The 13,333-nt window shown below is 36.4% G+C and overlaps 1 protein-coding gene across 1 annotated transcript in view; it reads right to left on the reverse strand.

Moving 5' to 3' along the window:
* The window catches only part of LOC102897055 (autism susceptibility gene 2 protein), a gene marked incomplete at its 5' end in the record, with an annotated part of 490,671 nt that overhangs the window by 200,428 nt on the left and 276,910 nt on the right, over nt 1–13,333 (reverse strand). The gene's annotated exons all lie outside the window — the stretch shown is intronic.

Genomic DNA, 13,333 nt, shown 5'->3' on the forward strand with positions numbered 1-13,333 from the left:
CCATTTGCCCTAGTTATAACAGATAGATTTAAAAAAAAAAAAAAATCCCAAGTCTAATGTTGAATCAGAAGACATATTCCTTCAGACAACTGCATATTGCTCTGAAAATTCTGTCTTTAATTTCAGGAAGAATTTTCACGATTCATACATTTCTCATAATAAATCAATCTAAAAAGACAAAGTCAAGAAAAACACTTGTGCATTCATTTTGATTTGGAAAAATTCTCACATATTAGCAATAAGAAAACAAACCACAAACACCCACCATCTCTGAGGACAAAGCCAGAGGGAGACCTTAATGGTGGCAATTCATAAATCCTAGCCCAAGATCACAAATACTGCTCTAAGAAAACTCTCCCAAGAAAAATATATGGCATGAGAAAAATCACAAGGGAGATTAGTGAGAAACTAAGAGAGTATCTATCATTCAACAACTTTTCAAAGAGTATTTTTCACAGTTTATTTACTTTGTACTGTTCCAAAGTAGTTAGAAATCCAAGGATGAAGCCCTAGAAAACAGATCTATCTCGTTCGTATTTCTCTTGTGTCCCAATAACAACAGGGTTTGGGACACATGGAATGCACATAAAACATTAACTGAAGGACGAGAATTCATCTGCAAGAGGGCAGGAAACCCAGTATAGTGACCGCTTTATCCGAATGATTGTTAAACAGTCCCAATGAGGTAACACTGTTCCTTATAAATTCCATACATTCTACATATGAGGTAGAGGGAAGGATTTTCCAAAACCAGAAGAACAAATACATTCCCTTCAAAATTTACTTTCTGCAAAATTAAAAAACTAAAGTAAACTAAAAACTGACACATTCAAGGACATGGGTTAATGATTAAAAAATTTAGAAATAATTTTATTATATTCTTTCACCATAAATTATTCATATGAAGCAGATTTCCATGATTTCAAGTTGAGAGATCTAAAATTACAATTCGCAGATAGCTGCCAACAGGTATGGCCCCCAAACCCTCTTCTCAGAAGAAAAGCTTTTATCACTTGCTAAAAACAGTATGCACAAGCCTACTCCATTTGAGATTTTTCAATCTCATGTATCCACTGGGATCTACAGTAGTCTAATAACCATATGCATAGCATAACTTTACCAAAGTGAGTCATTATTGCAAAGCAGAAACTCTGAGATGTTGTTCTTTGTACTAAGTGCAGCTTCATTTAAACTACTAATACTACCAAAGTCCAGGTAATTCATGTTTTTTAAAATCTACTTTTTAACACTTTTAAGGAAAAAGGAATTTAAGCATTCCAGTACTTACAACTTCTTCACACATATCACAGCTACCCAGTGTTAGAATCATATAGCATTTGCATTCTAGTTCAACTACAGAAACTGAGGATCAAAGAGAGCCAGTAACTTGGTGAAGGACAGACAACTTGCCAGTAGCAAGGAAGGCCCTGTAACCCTAGACTCCTGATTCCCAAGCACTCTGTCTGATGAAATATTCATATAGCCTGAACAACAGAACAACAAACACTGACTTCCTATTCTTCACTGAATATATTCAAAACAAAACTACTCGCTTTCCTTATAATTAACTGTATGCTTAAAATATCTTTGTGAGTTCAGAGACACGGCCATAAAACAATGTTAATAAAGACAGCTTCCTCGTCTTCTGGCTGCCAACATGTGACATTCAGGAAGAATAATTTTACTGCCCTGAATGAAGATCCCCATAATTGTTGAAATTAGAATCTAAAAATCATTTCTCATATCAGTAGCCACAATTTGTCCTCAATTACTTACATACTAAACACAATACTTCATACAGTCTAAACAAACAAAGAAAAGGTATAGAAGGGGCTTGACTAATGTAAAGCCCCTTTTTGGTTGTTTCCCATCCTCTGAATCACAGTTTTACACCTTGTCTTTCACCTGGTTGTTGAGGAAGAAAGATGAGCTGGGTTGACATGAACAAGAATAGTTAAAGACTATACCTCAAGAGTATGAGAAAAGTATGCCCTACCTCGATCTCATCCTCAACAGCGTATTTCTACTTCCAAGAGCAGCCTTTCAGAGCGAATGTGGAAATGGGCAGGAAAATAAAGCTTTTCTTAAGTTATTGCTTTAATCTGCTAAAAAAAACAAACAAACAAACAAACAACAACAACAACAAAAAAAACAGTTCACCTGTGCCATAAAAAAATATTTTAAAAATTATTTTGGCCTGGAATATTGCAACTTTGGTAAGAAATAATAAAAGCAATAGGTTGCTAAAATAAAATAAAATATATATGTGTATGGGCTTTTACTCTGCTTCATGTGGGAAGCCAACATTTCCATCAAAGCTTTATAAAAAGGAATGTGGAAGCTGAAGCAAGTAAAATACCCCAAAATTAAAATTCTAGGATCCCAGCTCTATGTGCTATTTTCTACAAACATTATGATTATCTTGTTTGTGCCTTTACTCACCAAACAAAATGTAGAATAACTGTGCCGGGAGGTTATAACACTGTCTTTACTTCAAATAAACCTTTAGCATGTTTATGGTCACTTTTTCAAGTACCTTATTTAAAAATAAAAGCCACTGCAAAGCACATCCTAAAATCCCCTCAACGTTTATATAACAGATTGGTAACAAAATGCTCTTATATCAATTAGAGTCTTCATTTCGATATTAACTGAGCAGAATGAAAAGGTTCAGATAATGTCTAGTGTTCTTGGATTTGAATCCCTAAAGAACTCACTCACACAGAAGAAAGTCACCTTTTCTAGCGATGAAAAGCCCCCAAAGAGCTCAGTAGAGCCCGTCCTTGACTCACAACTCCTAAGCCTGAAAAACATTTCTACTAACAAAAGCCTTCTGTAACACCCAATTGCCACCCCAATATAAGTGCCCAGCAACAACCATCAAGAAAAATATCTTGTCTTTTTAATTCCTTGGGATTACACCCCAAAATTTCTTCCCATGCTCCCTTAAAATTTTTAATTTCCCTGTACCACATTAAATTATACATAACTAAAAATGTTTGCAGTTAAAAAAGTGTCCTTCTCAAAATAAAAGTATTTTAACAGGTAGAATTTGACATTCCTGACTTAGGAGGGCTGTGCTTCTCATATATAACCAAGATCAGACTCACAAAGGCAAAGAGAACTTAGATTGTGGGCGTAGGTGGAAAATGACATTTTAAAAAATAAATAAGGCTGATGTGATAAGGGTTTAGGGTCAGGGAGCATCAAAAGGAAGATGGGGAAGTTCCCAAAGGCATAAAAATATGTGTACTTCTATACCGTATAAAGAAGTTGTGGTTTAGCCTCAATGCAAAAAAAAGTCAATGGAAACTCTTCAAGCAAATAACATGACTGAATTTGCACGTCATCAAAATTACACTAGAAGGAATTTGGAGAATGGATTGAAGAACAGCGAGATTAGAGGAAGATCTGAAACAATACAGTGGCAGAAAGGGTGGAAAGTAATAAATGGAGATGGATAGACAAGAAATACATAGGACATAAAACTACAGGATATGCAAAAATGCAGAGTAAGGAGAAGAGGAGTATGACTTCCAGGTTTCTATCATGATTTATGTCTTAGATCTTTAGCTGATTAACTAAGGGGAGAAACTGAAGAGGAAGAGCAAACTTAGGACAACTCTCATGGAGTTCAATGTGAGACATGCTGAGTTTGAAATGCTTATGGATGACCTAAAAAAAAATTGTGATAACCAGCTGGATTTACCGACCTGGAAGCTGAGAACGATCTGGATTGGACAATTAAATGATAGCTGTCTGCAGCTAAAGGGACTGAATCCACCAAGGCAGAGATCTTTGTCATTTTATTTGCTATATGCACCTAAAATTATGTCTTCCCTAGCAGTACATGGTCAATAAATATTTCATGAACGTATACTAAGAAAAAAAAGAGTAGTGTGAGAGGAGGAGTTAGCTTTATAGAATACTTTTTTGAGAAATTCACTGGGAAACCACCATTTCTAACACATTCTAAGAAAGAATTTTTTAAAAATTATAAATTACCTTTTACAAGAAAAATAACTTGCTAGCAAACTAGGAATTCTTCTTTAATCTACTTCTGGAATCATTAACTCTACATTCTTCCATCAGTAATCTCACTATAAATTTAAGGCCTAAATTTCTATTCAAATACTCCTTTAGAATATTTTAGAATATTTGAAGTTCTACTTGCATTGAAAATAATTGTTTACATATAAGTAAATAGAAATCACAGAAAGTGATAGATATTTTTGGTTTCTGCTATGTATATTGGCATAAAAAGCTCTTCAGAAATATGACTTTCTTATACCAAGAGTTCCAAGAGTAAGTGGGTACAACTGTTTTGAAACCACAGCAAAATCATTTCTAGAAAATACACCTATTTTTGTGGTCCATGTCAAAAAATGCCATGGAAACACTGAAGAATCATTAAGATTTTAATAAAATTATTTCTCCGGGTAATTCCTAGTAAATTGTAACTGAGATAAAAAGGGGAGAATGCCAAAGCCTTTATTTGTAAAACTAAGAATCCAAGAGAATGGAAAAGCAACACGGCACTGATTCTAAAAGTTACTGAATACAGCATTATTATCAAATGTTTTTTTAAAAGGCAAAGGGGAGAAAGAAAAATGGCATAGTGGGAAAGACACAATTTTAAAGAACTTTAATACATATATCTGAAAATATTCACTCTCTAAGAGATGCTAAGCAGTGTCTCCCTTTGAATTGCACTTAATCTGCTCATCTCAGCCTTACCTGTGTTGAGTTTTCCACAAGGTCAGGATGGCTCTACCAAGCTGTAAATACATCCAGAGCAGAGTTTTCCTGGTATACATCCTCTCTGTTATGTCAGAGTCTTTCGTATAAGGTTTGCACACAAAGGATGCTCAGTAAATGTTTGCTGAACCAGCAAATATGGGGAGAATGAATTAATTACTCCGCTTTAAAAAAAAAACTGTTTTCTAAAGTCAAAATATTTTAGACACAGAGGGCATGTGGGACAGTAATTTTACAGTGCAAAGACATGCTATTCATGCTTTGATACTAAATATAGTTTGTATTTTTATGGTTAAAAAATAAAGTGGAGCCCCACACAAATATTTGCATGTAAAAGAGTGCTCAGTAAATTCCACCTCACTCCCACCCACCTTCCTGTCTATCTCTGATGCCTGCCTCGTCTCTTTTGGATTACCTCTGAAAAATGGAAGGCTGCAGTTTCGCCAGGCCAGCTTTCCTGGCAGCACTAGCAATTTTACTATCCTGATAGGCTAGGATGCACAGGGAAGACAGACATCTCATACAGTCCATGGAGAACAGCAGACGCCATATTCTTGGAATAAATTTTTACCTGGTTTGTATGTGCTGATCAGTATCTCATTTTACATTCATATCCCCAGAGAAGGAAAACAAAGGTCATACTGTATTGGCTTTTTTTTCTATAAGCAATTAACATTGGAATGCAACAACAGTATGTGATTAGCAATGTCATCAATTGGAAAAATAATTATTCCAACCTTCAATCATGCAACTTTAATTATTGAGCACATTCTTCTATGTGCTATAAACGCTATGGTAGAGAAACGGATATGGTACTTAACTTCAGGAGAACTTGGAGTCTAGTAAAAGGGGCAGACATTAAAGAAGGGTACAGAAAAGTCTATAATTAAAAATTGTGTTAAACGTTAGGAAACAAAAAAAGTAGGTACAAAGGAGAAAGGACTAAAAGCAGACGCTTAGGTGAACAATATGGTCAGGAAAAGCCTCTCTGAGAAGAAGACATTTCAGCTCAGGCCTAAAGGACTGGAAGGAGGCTATCAGGCAAAGAGCAGAGGGAGGAGCACTTCAGGTGGAGAGAACAGCATGTGTAAGGTGTCCGAGACAGGAAAGAACTTGACATGTTGGAGGACATGAAGGAAAGTCAGATGAACAGGAGGCAGTGAGCAAGAGAAGGTAGCGAGGTGAAGCTGAAGAACATTGAGAAGCTGAATACATTGAGAAGCCACTGAGAGGATTGGCATCCGGGAATAATATGATCGAATATATATATTTAGAGGGTGAACTGGACGCGGTATGGAGAGTGGATTGAAAGGGCTCAAAAATGGAAATGGGCAACCTAAGAAAGGTCTTTTCGTTTTTCAAATGTTTACCAATGGCCACCAATGTTTACCCTACTATATGCGGCACAGGCCTGGGCCCTGGTCTCACAGAGTAATGTCCTCAGGGAGCTTTACTGTAGCTGGAGAGAAGGACATGTATCAGCCAATTCTAAAAGAGGGTACGAAATGAAAACAATCAAAACTGAATTATACATAGGGTGACCATATATACCAATTTTCCAGGAAGTCCTGATTGATACTTATTACTCCAACATAAGTATTAATATGCCTCTTTTCACTCTCAGCAATGTCCTACATTAGGTGATAAATTCTGGAGTCACCTAGTTATAAACAAAGGATCATGGGAGCTCTAAAGAAAATACACTTAATTCTAAGGAGGAAGATCATAAAAGCTCCAAGGGAGAAGTAAATTTGAAGTAGTCACTGAAGGACAAATATGACTACTGAAGAAGGTCATTCCAAACAAAGGGAATAGCATAAGCACAGGCAGAGCAGCATGGAGAAAGCATGAGGCTCGTACAAATAACAACCAGACCTACAGCATGGTGTTTATGGAGAGCGGGAATGTGGGGAGGCAGCTGGAAAGTTATGCTGGAGCAAAGTGAGGACCTAAAAGGTCCTACACTAAGGGGCTTCAAATTTATTTAGTTGGCTATGGAAGGTCGCTGATAATTTAAATAAGAAAGAACAATAACAATGAGTGAAACAATGCTGAATTATATATACTAAGAATCCAGATATGGTAAATACTATATTGGTAAGGACTGATAAGATATTGAGTGAAAATGTCCAGCATGATCAAGGGAGCAAGGAACCAGGTAAAGGCATTTTGTAACTTTGAGAGCTAATCTAAGTGGTTTCCCGTGCTAATCCTGGCTGGGTCAAGAAGCAAGCAAAAGACAATGGATGGAAGAAGAGAAGTGAAAAGACAGTGAGAGCCAAAGAGCTGAAGGTATAGCCTGAGGCAGGCTCAAAGATAGGAAGGGAAGGAGAAAGATGGGCTGTCAAGTTTGAAAAGAAGACAGAGAAGAACTAGGTCAGAATCACCAGGGAAATGTTTTTAACTCTAAACCCTTCCCTTTCAATATTCTGGTATGTCAATTTGTCTGCTCACTCTACCTGGAGATCCAAGGAAGCAGGAGGCATACACCTCCTAAGTTATCCCAATATATTCTCCTTCACACACAACTCCACAATCACACCCCTTCAGAGCCTCTCCCTAGCCTCCCTACTGCCATATTCATTTGAGAAATACAGACTTAGAGTTTTAATACATGGAGGTAGGAGAAAAGTGATAATTATCCAAGTGGGTTCCTTAAGTTTCAAAAAGCACCATTCAACCTTCAAGCGATGAGTCCTGGGTCCATTACCCAGCTTTGTATTTCACCTAACAGGCCAAGGCATTTTCCATCATCTCTATTATTTCTTAGGGAAATTTGATAATAGTATTTTTTTAATCAAAAATCATTATTAATAGTCTTATTCATACAGTGGGATAATTTCATTAGCAACTGTTCTGTTCAGTAAATCATTCTATACTCATCTCCAGGGGAACAGCTTTCCTGGTCTCATAGCAATGCATTAAAAATGAATGCTACCTACTGTTGACACACCTCAGACAATTGTTAAATTCTAAGTATAGGTTTTGCTACATAAACAAAAATTCTTCTGAGAGTTTTCATTCTGTTTGGTTTTAGAAAGGAAAACACTTTCTTTTGAATTTGTGGAACCCAAACCAAAAATTCAAGTATAATATTTTATTAAATTGAAGCTTTCTTTGTTATAAACAGTAAATGATCTTTAGCCCTCAGATATACAAGCAATATTTTCAGATTTCATTCATGCCTGCCCCCCAATACTGCCACCAAATAATACCAATTTTTGAAATATGGAGGGTTAATAAAACTTATAAATGTTAAGAGCTCAACATCATTGTGGTGTCGTAAAGAGAAATAAATAAGTAGAACCTAAAAGAAAGAATAATGAAAATTCAGTTACCGTATGTATAAAAAAACTGTGTTATTTAAGGGAGCTGGTAAGTTTAAGGAGAGAACACAACACAATTATTCTACCAAGGCTATATTCCAGTAGGCTCCTACTAAAAAGCAGCCATTTTAAAAACATTATTTTCTGTAATATCTACAACATTTGGGAAAAACATTTCACTTTTGCCAATAGTGTTTTCAAAAAAACTCAATTAGTAAATATACAGAATAAGAATATAATCGCAGTATTCATAAAATTATTTTCACACAAGATGTGATTCAAAATTTTTAAGGTTTTTAAAACTTAAATTTTAAGTTTTGCAAACAACATAGTAATATTCCTTTCTCTTTTCTAAAATTAAAAATGAGTACAATTCATTTATTTAAAAGTATAACTACTGCAGCACCTGCACTGGAGTCAACTAAGGACCTTGGTGCCACATGCTGACTCCCACCCAAGCGACTTTGCCTCTACGAGTAAGAGGTGAGGCCTGGGAATCTGCATGTTCATAAAAGCCCCAGAGTTTTTCTGACATAGGTGGTCCAAAGACCACCCTTTGAGAAACATTCTTCTGTATTTTCCCTATCTAGAAAATGTAGCTGTTTCCCAATCTAACAATAGCTGATCTCAGCCACTCAGAACCATCACTGGCAATTAGAAGGTGTACAGTTTGTACTACATAATTTTCAAGACATATGACACAAGCACTTCCTGAGCAAACACAGGTGCAAACAGTGATCACAGAATGACCAACTATAACAGCATCACTGTAGGCAGACACAAGGGAGAAGTGGCAGCTTCTGCAGAGCTATGATCAATGAATGCAGGTAAAGTGTTTTCAGCAGGCCACATGGCAGAGCTCATCAGGCTCCTGGAAAGACACCAGGTGGGCCCTTGACAGGACTTGCCTGCATTTGTGAGCCATTTGGTTTCCGCTTCTGTGTGTGTGTTTGTGAGCAAAAGTGTGAGGGTGTACACCCCTAGGTGTGAAAAGACCCAAAGCTCCTGCAAAAGCTCTGTTATATCTGCTTAGTATAAAATTGTCAACACTTGCATCAATAGGCGACGCTCCAAAATTCATTTAGAATATCTAAATAGGTTCTTTTAGACATCATTAGGACTCAGCACTAGCTCAATTAAAACAGTTGGGTTCCTGTGGTAAAGCAGGTCTAATGGGACAGAGGTTTAAGTACAGCAAGGGGTGTGTCATCAAGGTCTCCTCAGCCCAAGCCTCGGGGACTCTCTAAAAGCAAATATCGGTCCTACTCAAAGCATATAATCATTATAATTTCATCTCAGATACCATTCACCGAAATGTTCAAGGGAAAGTTAAAAAGAATGCAGTAATGCTGTATCTATCTTCATATTTAATTAAAAAGAGAGCTAACAGTACTTCCAAAAGGGAGGTCATTCCTTGTTTGGTACAAGATTTCTCTGTGCAAAGCTATTTTGAGAAAGGGCAATAAAACAAGTCAACATATAAATACTTACAAAAGCTATCATTTCAGAAATGCTACTGATGCTTTAGCTAACAATTCTGAAGATGAGGTAACAAATGACAATCCTGCAGCTAGAGGCAGCCATAGGAGAATCAAGAACATCATCCACTGTCAAAGCCCAATCAAATACACCATCTTCATCTCTCTCCTCATAGTGCCTGGAGGCCCCAATTGCCTTCAACAGAATTGTATCATAGAAAAAGGTTTAGAAGAAGTTATATGCAAGAACTTAAATATAATCTCTCAAAGTTTAAGAGATCAGATAATCATTTTCTTCTACAGAGTAACTGTATTAACAACATATGAAGAAAAAAGGATGATATTCTATAAAAAACTAATGGAGACAACTACAAGATGATAGCAGATTTAAAATAAGAGCCTTACACAGTTGTACACATTTAAAGAAAACCACACAAAGGTGAGTTGTGGGCAGATGGCTTTGTTTCCAGCCCAGTGAGTACACAGTTGGCTCTCTGGGCAGGATGAGACATTCAGCTTTGCCTATGTGCACATACTGAATCTTAAAATGCACCTTTGGCTTTTCTTCCTTGGAAAAATAATTACAAAATAGGCATCAAGACATACAACAGATCTCAAGTAACATTTACCACATAGAGTTGCCTGTGCCTGCCTTAAAGCCCACCCACAATTTCATTTTCAATTAGCAGCTCCTGGAAAGGCAGTAATGAAAGCAGTTGCTAAAGAGCATTCAGATGTCTCTGAAAGACTGCAAACCCAAACTGTAAATAGCACATTATGAGTTGCCTGTCACCACCATCAACTCCCACGGGAATCTCGCAACACGTGGCTATCAGAACCATCTGCTAAGCTCCCACCAACACCACTGCAAACCACAGCCACCTACCCACTCCCACCTCCCACTCATTACCTGTCATGTACAGACTTGTGTGGAGATGGAATTGCTGTGAGCTGAGATTAGAATGCAGAATGCAGGGAGGCTTGTTTTATTCTATAGCTAAGGTCTGGCCACATTCAGATAACATTGTACCATCAGAAGAGGGAAAAATGTAAAATTAACACAAAAATGCAGTCTTTAATAAAGAAAGGGAGTTCTGTGTATCCTCATCAACTATCATAGGTGTAGTGGCTAAATCTTGTAAAGAGAAAAACATGCTCTTACCCTTTAATCACTAGTATTATAGAAATGTACAGCAGGTGACGTTGGAAATCATTTCTGTCACTTTGTCCTTCTTACTCTTCTAACAATATATGGGATTTCAATGGCCCTTAATAATAAAGTTCTTCACACACATACATATAACAAGTTCTTACTTTAGGATTTAGTGAACGTGACTGTTTTATGGACAATTTCTATAGTCCTCAGGATCACTCAAGCTGAGTTACTAGCCATTGTTTTAATTGCAGTTACTTTTCCAATTCAGCCTATTTTCTATCTGTAGGTTTTATTTTATGAGGTGGCAGTCAATGTGCTATGTCCTTTTTTAGTCAACTCTTACTATATTTTAATTAAAAATTATACATGTCACTTGAGATTAAACTTGTTACCGGACACCATCACTCCCAACATGTCACACAAAGTCAAGCAATGTTTGCTTACTCTTACCACCATTCAGGGCTGACGGAATACATCCCAGATAATGCAAGGCATCAGGGGACGTGCAATCAAAAATTCTAAAACTCAAAAATAAACTATCCCTGCTTTCAAATACTCAAGTTAAAACAAGACAAAAAGTCCTTCACATAATTTACTGTATTAAAGTCCCAGGTTTTGGAATACCAAATAAATACCTCCAATAACACACACGACTAATTCTAAACAGAGACAAGCCTGTATTGGAGTTTCCTCAATAACCAGATGTTAAAAACTGGCATCTTTATCCCCATTTCAAGTCAACCAAGATTCTAAGAGCAATAAGCCAATTTTCTCCTCCCCCTACCAATATTTTCTTAAATATTTTATTCTTATTTCTGTAATCTGAGCAAAAGGGGAAAAGTAGTGTGCAACTTAAATTCATAGGAGGGAAAAATACAGAATTTTATTTAATATCTCAGTTTGTAATTTTCACATGACTACACAATTTTTGAAAAACAAATTCCCAATTAACACATTAAACTTGAAACTCTGAAGTATAAAATAAAAATGATTTAACTGCAGCTTACATTTCTTGATACTAGCTCAAGGTACCTTCAGTTATTTAACCATTATAACAAATGTATTTATGAAAGAGCACAGAGCAAAGTTCACATATCTTTTTATTACTAAAGTATAATCTCCAATTACATTAGTGTTTCAAATGCTCTGATTTCCAGACACCTGTAGGCTCTAGAGTCAAGCTGGATAAATACCTGTGTGATTTCAGGCTGGATTTCCACTCAAAACTAATTAGCAGTTCTTCAGAAATGTGACTTGAACTGGATCAGTTTAATCAAAGTTTTCCATTATAAATCCTCCTTTGCAAGTTAATTTATACTAGTAATAAATGTCACAGAGAAGACCTCAGACAATCTGAGAAAGTCCCACTGAAATAAAGGATCAGCCTCTGGTAGTAAATGCTCTCAACGGGAAAGCCTGTGTGAGATAAACTGTTCCATCAGGATAAATGGAAGCATAGCTAGTGGCTTAGTCATATGGGCCCTTCTGTTATCAACACAACCACTTACTCCAAATAAGAAAAAGGCCATGCAAAGCAGATGCAACCACCAGGCATAGCTCTAACAATAGCTCTGATTTTAAAGACCTAGCACTGTGATTCATCCCTTTTCTTCCTATAAATCAGTATACATTTTTGGTATCTACAATTTACAATTTTATAAATTTACAATTTACAATTTTTATCTTCAGTGTCAACTCAAAATCCTCTACCGAGTTTGATTCCACCATACTAGATTTTCAGAGAGAAAGCAAATTTCCATTACTTACAAGCAATACCTACCCAGCTCAACTTACATGAAAATTTTTAAACCACATGAGGCATTCCCACATAAGCCATTCTTACCAGCAAGATTAGAGTCTACCTGCTGAATTTCTGAAATAGTCCTCAAATGGTATTCCCCTATGGCTAGAAGCAATTTCAGTAGGTTGCCTCTTTCTCTGGGAAATTCTGCCCTTAGATGGATGGGATTTTGTCACCAAAAATTCAATCAGAATGGAGACTCTAGGATTTGTTTTGATGATCCATCCTGTTGTCTGTTAGTTAGAAGAGCTCATATAACCTAAAAGTTCCTCCTAAGTTCACTTCAGCCTATTTCCTCTGGAGAAATACTAGAGAGAGAAAGGACAGACTGATAGACTAAATGGAGATTTAGAAACATCCATTAAAAATCAAATCTGAGAGGTCTCTGAACTCTCACCAACTTTTCCTCATTGCTTCTCTATTTTTAAAACTGCTTTGTTCTCTCAGTGTTTTAAACTATAAAGTATTAAATTTTTAAAGCATTCCCTATGGTCTAGAAGTTAGAAAGAAAACTAAACTCAAAGCCCTAGGAAGAACTGAATTTCCCCAAAATCCTTCTGAGGAAGTCATAATTTGGCTAAAAGGTTTGGCAACACGTCATTTCATTGTGTTCTCAGTGATTTCATTGTGACTTAGTCTCTCAATTAGAGTGAAAAAGCTCCTTATGAGAAGACCTGTGCAACCTCTGTTTTGATTGTCCCACTCCCAAGTCTAAAGAAGAAAAAGAAACTACCATATCCTTATTAGTAAGAGCTTAATTTTTTTTTTTACATAATGGCCGAGTGCTCCCATAATGAGCAAATAGTTCTGTGTA

The sequence above is a fragment of the Pteropus alecto genome, unplaced genomic scaffold (assembly GCF_000325575.1).
Source record: "Pteropus alecto unplaced genomic scaffold, ASM32557v1 scaffold68, whole genome shotgun sequence".
Classification (NCBI taxonomy): domain Eukaryota; kingdom Metazoa; phylum Chordata; class Mammalia; order Chiroptera; family Pteropodidae; genus Pteropus; species Pteropus alecto.